This window comes from Malania oleifera, chromosome 1 (genome assembly GCF_029873635.1).
Source record: "Malania oleifera isolate guangnan ecotype guangnan chromosome 1, ASM2987363v1, whole genome shotgun sequence".
NCBI lineage: Eukaryota > Viridiplantae > Streptophyta > Magnoliopsida > Santalales > Ximeniaceae > Malania > Malania oleifera.
The window spans coordinates 138932537-138941643 of NC_080417.1; positions in this window are offsets into that span (position 1 = coordinate 138932537).

Consider the following 9107-nt stretch of genomic DNA (forward strand, 5'->3'; position numbering starts at 1 on the left):
CTATACGGGGCCCATAAGACTGTGTGGGGCCTACATGAGTCACGAAGCCGTACGGAGGTTTACACGAGTCTCAAAGTTATATAGGATGCATAAAATAGTATGAGAGGTATTCGAATTACGTAGGATCCATTTGGGTCTCGAAGTTGTGTGGGGCCCATAAGACCATATGGGGCCCACAAGACCATGTAGGGCCCACATGAGTTTTCAAAATTCAAATTTAGTTCTTATTCAATAAAATAAAATAAATAAATACTAAAAATAGTTTAAAAGTAATAACAATGATAATAATGATTAAGAAAAATAATGAAATAATAAAATAATTAATTAACTAATTGATTAATTAGGTAAGTAATTAATTAAAAATTTATTTAATGGGAATGGTGGCAAGCACTCCCACATGGCCTCCATCCCCATCCCATACTCAACCCATACCTTGTCCATCCTTTGCCAATTCTTTAATTTAAAAAAAAAAAATTATAATTTCACCCATTACCCCACACTTTTACAAATTCCATTTTTTCCCCAAAATTTTCCTATAAATAGGGAGCTCTCAACCTTCATTTTTCACAACAATTTTCTAAGGAAAAGAAGGATTAGTGAGTAAAAGAAATTGTGGTGAAGAGAGAATTTTTGAATAAGTTCTCAATCACTCACTCTTTCCGATCTCATTGCTTAAAGATAGTTTTTGTGTTCGTAGCACACGGTAAAAGAAGAAGGTAAGTAAATTTTGATTATGTTAGTTTTTTTTATTTAAAATTCATACCCGAATTTATTTTATAAATAAATTTCAATTATGTTAATTAGTTCCATAAAATTTGCATAAGTTTATTTTTACGCATATTTAATTATACCAATTCTATTTTTAATATACTTGCATCTATTTTTAGGTTAAGAAATGTTCTAATCCCCTCGGGTAAATTTTCAGCATTTATTTCTATTCAAAAATAAAATTATATATATTTTTAACACAAAAATTGTGTGGCATGAGTTTATTTCTACGTTATATTTTTTATGAAAATATGAGTAAAGATGAGATTTTCACGATATTATTTAAATTGCATAAATTATAATAAGATGATTTTAAAACCCCTTATGGCAATGAAAGTTCAAAGTTACAAATGCTAAGTACCGCAGCTTAAAGTTTATACGGATCAGAGTGCACCCACACTGTTTACAGAGTGGTTATTTATGTTAGTGAATTTCTCCTGAGTGCACATCTAGTTCCGAACCAGGACTTAATAAGGAAAATCTCACTTAAAGTTTAGGTACGTTGATTTAGTTTGGTCGGCCAGCCAGCTAAGTCCAGTCTTTGGACCGCACAACCCAGTCATGGGGGTAAACATGACTTACGGCAAACAGGCCTAAGGGTGGTTTTTTTATAATATATGTTCATACATATTTAATTACGTGTACAAAGTTACTGATGATTTGAAGGAAAAGTGTAAGTTTACGTGAAAAGGATCATTCTGGTGCTTAAATGACGATTTAAGGAAAACGTATGAGGAAAAGTATATGTATGTTTATCATTAAATATTTTTACAGTTTTAAAGTTAAGAGTTTAATTTAGCAGTTATAGTATATGATTATAAAAATTTACTGTTGAAATTGATGACAAAAGTTTTATGCAGAAATTTTTAAATTTATATTTATTCTAAAAGCAGTCTTGAAGTTATAGTATTAAATATTGTTTTACGAAATTCTTTAAAAGCTCATTTTGGCCACACACTAATAATAATCTTATTTACTTACTGAGCGTCGTCTCACTCCAATCATATTTTTATTTCAGATAACTCTGAAGAGTATGTTGGAAATCAGGCTTAACAAGCATACGGATGGGGATAGAAAATTAAAGATTGATTAGAAATATTAGTATGGTTTCAGATATTTATGTTTGTGTAATTTTTCTTCTTTTGAAATAAGTGATTGTAATATGGATAATTAGCGCTCTGTTTTAATAAAAATTGAGTTTATTTTGCTTCCGCTGTAAATCAATAGTAAAAAGTTAATATCCCAGACCCCTCGGGGTCGGGGTGTTACAGTTTTAAATTAATTGCAATAACTGCGGTTACTAATAATTATTAGTGATGAATTTTAAAAGTGTCACTAATAATAGAGTATTAGTGACGGATTAAAACCGTCACTAAAACCTTAATACCATCACTATAAATTCTACATTAGTTTTACTCAAAATCATCACTAATAGTAGAGTATTAGTGACGAATTTCAAAATCGTCACTAATAATAGAGTATTAGTAACGAATTTCTGGAATATAAGTTATGAAATAAAAATACATTACTTACTACTTAAGTAAGCCTACCCAGAGGAAAACCAACGATTTTTCTGGACTCTAGAAAACTGCCAACAGTTTGGTCCTACCAAACCGTCTTTCCTTCTTTTTCTTTTCTCTTCCTTTATTTCTCGTTTATTTTTTTTTTTTTTTCCCAATTCGGGTCCTTACATTATGTCCAATAAAATTTTTATTTAAAGTAAATTTTGAAAGTAGAACAATTAAGTAAAATAACTACAATTTTTTTTATCATAGTAATTTTTTAATGTGTATTATTTGTAATTTTATTATTCTAATCATATTTTATAGTATTATTTGATTTAAAATGAGAAGATGTAATTTTTTAATTAAGTTTTTAATTTGTATTAATTTTGTGAATGTTAACTAAGCAGGTTCTAGCTTTTAATTTTTAGTTTCTGATTTTTATTTTTTTTATTTTTTTATTTTTGTTTCCCTAATTTTTAACAATGGTATCAACAATTACATGGTAACTTTAAAAAAGGGAAAACAATTGCAACATAAAAAAAAAAAACAGTTGACGATTTTTTTTCTTTGGAAGAAATCGTTAATGTAGAGACCCAAACCTGAAAAAATAAGAAAAAATAAATAAGAAAGGAAAATTTCAAAAGTGGAACAGTAGGCTTCGTCAACGAGGTCCAAATTCTCGTCAACGAAGGCCCTTATGTGGTTCGTCGCCAAAATTCAGACTCTCATCAACAAAGAGATCCAGAATGGCCGAAAATATCAGGTTTAGGGTTCGTCGACGAAGCCCTTCTTTCGTCAATAAACGACCCTCTATAGCTCGTCGACAAATGCGTCACTTCATCAACGAATTTGACCGGGTCTGGGGAGCTATAAATAGGATTTTGTTTGCTTCTTCATTAAAAAAAAAAAAAATCTCTCTCTCTCTCTCTCTCTCTAGCCCACGCCTATATTCTCTCTCTCTCTCTCTTTGGTTTCTTCGTCGTTCGTCGCCCGAATCAACAATCGAAAGTTGCCACGAGAATTAGGGAGCGAATATCTACAATCCTAGCAGAGTAGATTCTTGATCTCGAGAAAAAGCTAGGGTTCAATTTTTTAGCTTCTCAGGTTGTTTTTAGGAAATAAGTAAGGGGATTAAGTTAAGTCAGCTTTTTAATAAAATTGAAGCATTTGAAATGTTTATGGAGTTAGTATATTTATGTTTTCAGTTGAAGTTTCTAAAACCAACAGTTTAAAAGATCCGTTTTCAAACCTAGGATATATGTTAGGGTATTTTCAATATAAATGAACGGTGGAAAACTAGATTTTATGTTTTAAACTGTATATGTTATGTTTTCTTAGTTGCCTACGGGCTATATTCAAAGTACAAGAAATTGTGTGGCAAGTGAATGATATGTATGTACTATTTTATAACCGAAATGATGAATGTTTGGGAAATACTGGAACTATTTGTGATAAACGCAGGAAGATATGTATGATGGCCGCGAGGGTCGAGTTTTATATGTATGATGGCCTCGAGGGCCGATTTCTATATGACGGTCGAGGGCCGGAGGTTTTAAATGACATGTTTATATGAAATGAATATGAAATATATTTTTACTACTTAAATTGCATGATATACTTTAGGAACCCTGAAGACCATTATGTTATGAGCACAGTATCGTTGCTTATGAATTATATATGTTGCCATGTGCGCCCACACTGTACTACGAGAGTGGTGTGGGTGGTTTCAACCAATTAACCTCGATAGAGGGTGTACCTTACCTGGAAACCTAAACTTTCAGGACATGGTAGGGCAATCGGAGCATGCAACTAAGCTGCGAATGCCTGCATAGTCGAAGTTAGACACGGATGTATGTTGACTTTGTCTAGGTTGATCACCCCAAGCTTAATCCAGCCTTTGGGCAGCACAACCCTGACCACAAGGGTTTATACATAGCTGTTAGTCCCAAGGATTGTCTTTTATGCATATCAGTATATTTATGTAAATGATGTTATATAATTAATGAACTGTTTATATCAGGAATATAAAGCAAGTATTTCTAACTATATAAGTACGTATGACGTAAAGACAACTATTTTTGGTAATATGAAGAATGGACGTTTTCTATAAACATTGATGCATGCTACCCACACACTGATATTAACTTGATCACCCTTACTGAGAAGTGTCTCACCCCTAATATACAAAACATCTTTTCAGGAAATAATAAGTGTCGTGCTTAGCAAGATCAGGGGGTGAAAGTTAGAATAGTTTCTTTTTGGGAAGATTTGTATGATCCCAGGTGTATGTAAATTATGTTATAAGACTCTGAACTTGTATAATGGTTGTATGGACCGAACTAGTTGTCTTTTTGGGTCGGATTGTAATATGAATGTTTGGGATCTTATACATATGAAAGGACTTAGAACTCTGGTAATGTACGTTTGGTGAATGTTTCATTACTTATGTTGCAATTATGTTTAATGATTATGGTATCAGGTATACAGACGTCACTAAAGTAGCACCCCGGACCCACGAGGGGTTGGGGGTGTTATAGGTCATGTACCTATATCAAATCATCGGCGGTTTTTTTTTTTCATAATTTGCTTTTGGAAGAAACAGTCAAAGTACCTAGTAAAATTGTCGACAGTTTTTCTTTAGACTTGCTTCCTTATTTTCGTCAGCTTGCTTTCTCTATACACGTGTTTCACCGATATGAGCCACATACTACAACAGAGACTTTAAGAAAAAATTCCTAAAATATATTTCTAAAAACAATTAGGAGAGTTTAGGGATGGATGAAAGAGTTTTTATTCCTCATTAAATCTATAAATTTGATCGTCCATTAAGACCCTCATTGGGGCTAAAAGGTTCAAGGGCTCCCAATTCATTAAGGAGACTAGAAGAGTTTAGGGATGGATGAAAGAGTTTTTATTTCTCATTAAATCTATGAATTTGATCATCCAAAGAAATTATTAGGTTTATCAAACGTATACACCGAAACCAGCATGGTTTCAACATATTTTAAAAAATAATTATAGTTACTTCATTCCGTTAAAACACATACACGTACTGAAATCATATTGGTTTTTTAATATATACACTTAGTGGACCTAATATTTTCTCGATCATTTGACACGTCTTGCATGCTTTAATATTTCAAAGCATTAGTAGGATCAACTGAAATAGACAGGAGTATTAGGAATTCTTGATTAGGGGATTCATACTAGAAGTAGATTTCTCATTGGGATGCTGAAAATATGTTGATTAATTTGTTCACAAGTTAAGGACTTAAGCGTGCATGGGTTGGGGCTCAGAGAAATGCAAGTCCGTTGGCTGCAATACCATCGTTCCCCACGGGCATGGCGTGGTGAAAAGACGCTATCAATTAAGTATGAGTATTGTGTGTTCGATTCCCACTAGACTCACCCTAGTTGTGATCTTTGTTGGCGGAGGTGGGCCTAGGCTTCCCAGTGGAGATCTTTGCGAGCGGAGGTGTGCCTTGGCCTGAGTCCTAGGTCTTGGATGTCCGAATATCTAACTGGCGGATGGAAACCATGGTTGTATTCGAATTTAACCGGGAGGTGCATCAAGGGGAAAGGTCGCCGCCCCGTGGGTTTGGTGCCGCTCCTAAGCGTCCAAGGGGCTCGACAATGGTTGAAATTCCCACGCAAATAAAAAAATAAAAAAATAAAAATAAAAACCTTACATGAAAAGGCGTATTGGATATATTTTTATTCTATGCAATTCTTTGGGGGTTGACTTACATTTGGAGGAATTAAAAAAAACAAAATAAATGATACTACTAATTAAGAGCAATTAATTTAAATAGAAAACAACAAAAATTAATTGAGTATTGAATTTGTAATTGTGCCCCCAAGTATACACAAATATTTTTTAATGTATTTTTGAACCGTATTCGAGACACAGTCAGAATACAACTCCCGAGATATCAATTATTTTTTTGTTAATTAAATAATTAATAATCTCATGAGGGAGGAGGTTGCGAGCAATGGAAGCTGACCGGGGAACGTGATCCTGTTCTCAAATTCCCAATTATCAGCATCTCAAAAGAGCAGCCAAGTCCGGCAACGTCTCATCAGAATGTGCCGCTTATAAAGGAGTCATCGTTCTACAAAAGTATTTTTTTAATATTTTTATTTTGAGTTAAGAAAAGATATCATTGAGAATGCGCGCGCACCTTTTACCCATGACCCCCTGAGCACCAGGCGGTCCAGGCCAACGGAGGTTCAGCTTCACACTTTAGGAAGAGTCAAGTATTTCATTTTCACTCACTTTTCACTTAATATTATAATTTAAATCTTTTATTTTCTAACTTAGGCATGAGAGTGATCTTTCGAAATACATCTCGGATCTTTCAAATTATTCTTATTTCATTCTTTTCAAGTGATCATAATTAAAGGACGAAGTAGCAAAACTAGATTCTTGGCAGCAACACTATTAAATTTGGACAAATACATTTTATTGTACTAAGACGTGAGTGACTAAAACTTGAGATGTGCATTTTGAAAATTTTAAATTCGAATTCTTAGAAAGATGCATGGGAAGGGATAGGACCCGAGTTGTCTTCCCCCTTCTTAATCCAGGCTAGTTCAAGCCTCTAATAAACCACGAAAATGAAATTGATCCTTCTTTCTTATATACACTACAATATATATTGCTACTATTAGTAGTTGTTTTTATTATTATGATTATTTAAAACATTGTTAAAATTATTAATAAATATATATTTATATTATTATATTAAAAGAGATCAACCAACTTCATAGTCTTTCAAATATTTAATTTCTTTCTTTTTTCGTTTGGTTAATCTAAAATGATTTGAAATTACAATTTGTAGTTTTACTATAAATCACAACACATATTTGACACATAAATCACTTTCTCCTCTCTTAAATATAGCATTTGTGTTTGACCTTAGAAATAGGTTGTTAAGCTAGAATTATTTAATTTCTTCTTATTTTTTTAATTAGTTAATCGGAAATGGTCTAAAATTAAAATTTATGGTTTTTTTTTTTTTTTGGCAAGTTCAACATATGAATCAACTTATTAAATTACAATTTTATTATGCATTATTAAATTTTTAAAAAGTTTTAAAATGCAAATTAATACTTAAGGCTTCTCCAAAAATTGGATGTAATTTTTTGAAATAAATGAAATTTTTTGTCAAAATTTCAAGGCCCGTGTATACCGATATTCCTCTGGCAAAAAAATGGAAGGTAAGTTAATTCGATATACTCATCATGGTCCGTTCCTCCGAAATCACATAGGTGGAAATACCATACATTGAGCTTATCTTTTCTTTTCTTTTTTTTTTTTTAGGTCACTTGATCCATATAAATTTATAAACACTTTTGACACTAGAAATCATTCTCTATACATAAAATTAATAGGAAATCAATAATAATAATATCCAATAAAATGAACTAGCATCAATGAATAAAAATAAATCAATTAATTCAATTATTATTAATAGTTACAAAAATATTAATTCATTTTTTATAGGTCATACAAATTAAATTATAAATTTATTGGGTGATTTTAAAATATTAATAATTTTATTTTTGTGGGTTTAAAAATATTAATTATTTATTTTTGCTTTCAAAAATTACTTTATTTAATAAAAGTGATTATAGGAATTATCAATTCAATTATTATTCATCAATACAATAATTAATAGCAATGAAAAAATTAAATTATAAAAATAATTTTAATTAGTAGTGAATATCAAAATTATTAATTCAATTATTAGTAGAGAATGATTTCATGCATGCATGCGTGCGTGTCTATATAATATATAACTCATAATTAACCACCCTTGGATATCACTTCCTATATCTTAAACATAAAATTCTTACGGCATGACATTTGGCAACAATGATAAAAATTAAATCAATTATTTCAATTACTAATAGCACTCACAAAAACATTAATTCAATTATTATTTGATATATGGATGTTACAAAAATTAAATTATAATTTATTAAAAGGTTTCAAAATACTAATAATTTTATTTATGTGAGGTTTTCAAAATATAACTTGTTTATTTAATGTTTCAGAGGTGTATTTATCTATTAATGGTAGTTGTCGCAATGCCCCAGAGAAGAGTCCGGAATTGCGAGAATTAATAGATATTGAAATAAACAATTAAATAAATAAACAAATAAATAAGAAAAATTAAAAAGGAAAGTGAAAATCAAAATGCGATTTGAAATGTCTAATAAAACCTTCAAATGAAGGGATCTTATTAGATAAACCTCTCTCAAAACTAATACTGGTAAAGTCATCTCTTCACCTTTTTTTAAATCATTGGGATGCACCCACACATACACACACACACACAAAAATCAAGTAAAATCATACAATTTTGAGCAAAAATACCTTTAAAATATTCCCAAATTTTTCAAAATCTTTGTAGAAATTTTTTGAAAATTTTCAACATTTTTTAAAAATTTCTAGGATTTTAAAAACTTTATCTCATTTTTTTATTTTCTCATTTTTTTAAAAATTTTGAGCCAAAATAACTCAAAATATTTTTCATGACTTCAAAAAAAAATTTTCATTTTTTTCTAATTTTTACTAATTTTTTATCATTTTTCTACAATTTTTGAAATTAAGATTTTACATAAAATAATAAATAAAATTAAATAAGTTGAAAAAAAAAAACGGTTTGGGATAATTTGAACCGGGTCAATCGGTTCAATTGATTTGAATTAGGTCTACCAGTTAGTTTTGATAGAAGCCACATGTCCACCCACAGTAATAGCATGTAGGATTGTGTTAATTTTAATTTTTTCTCAATTTTACCGTAACTAACGTCACCCTACCCATAT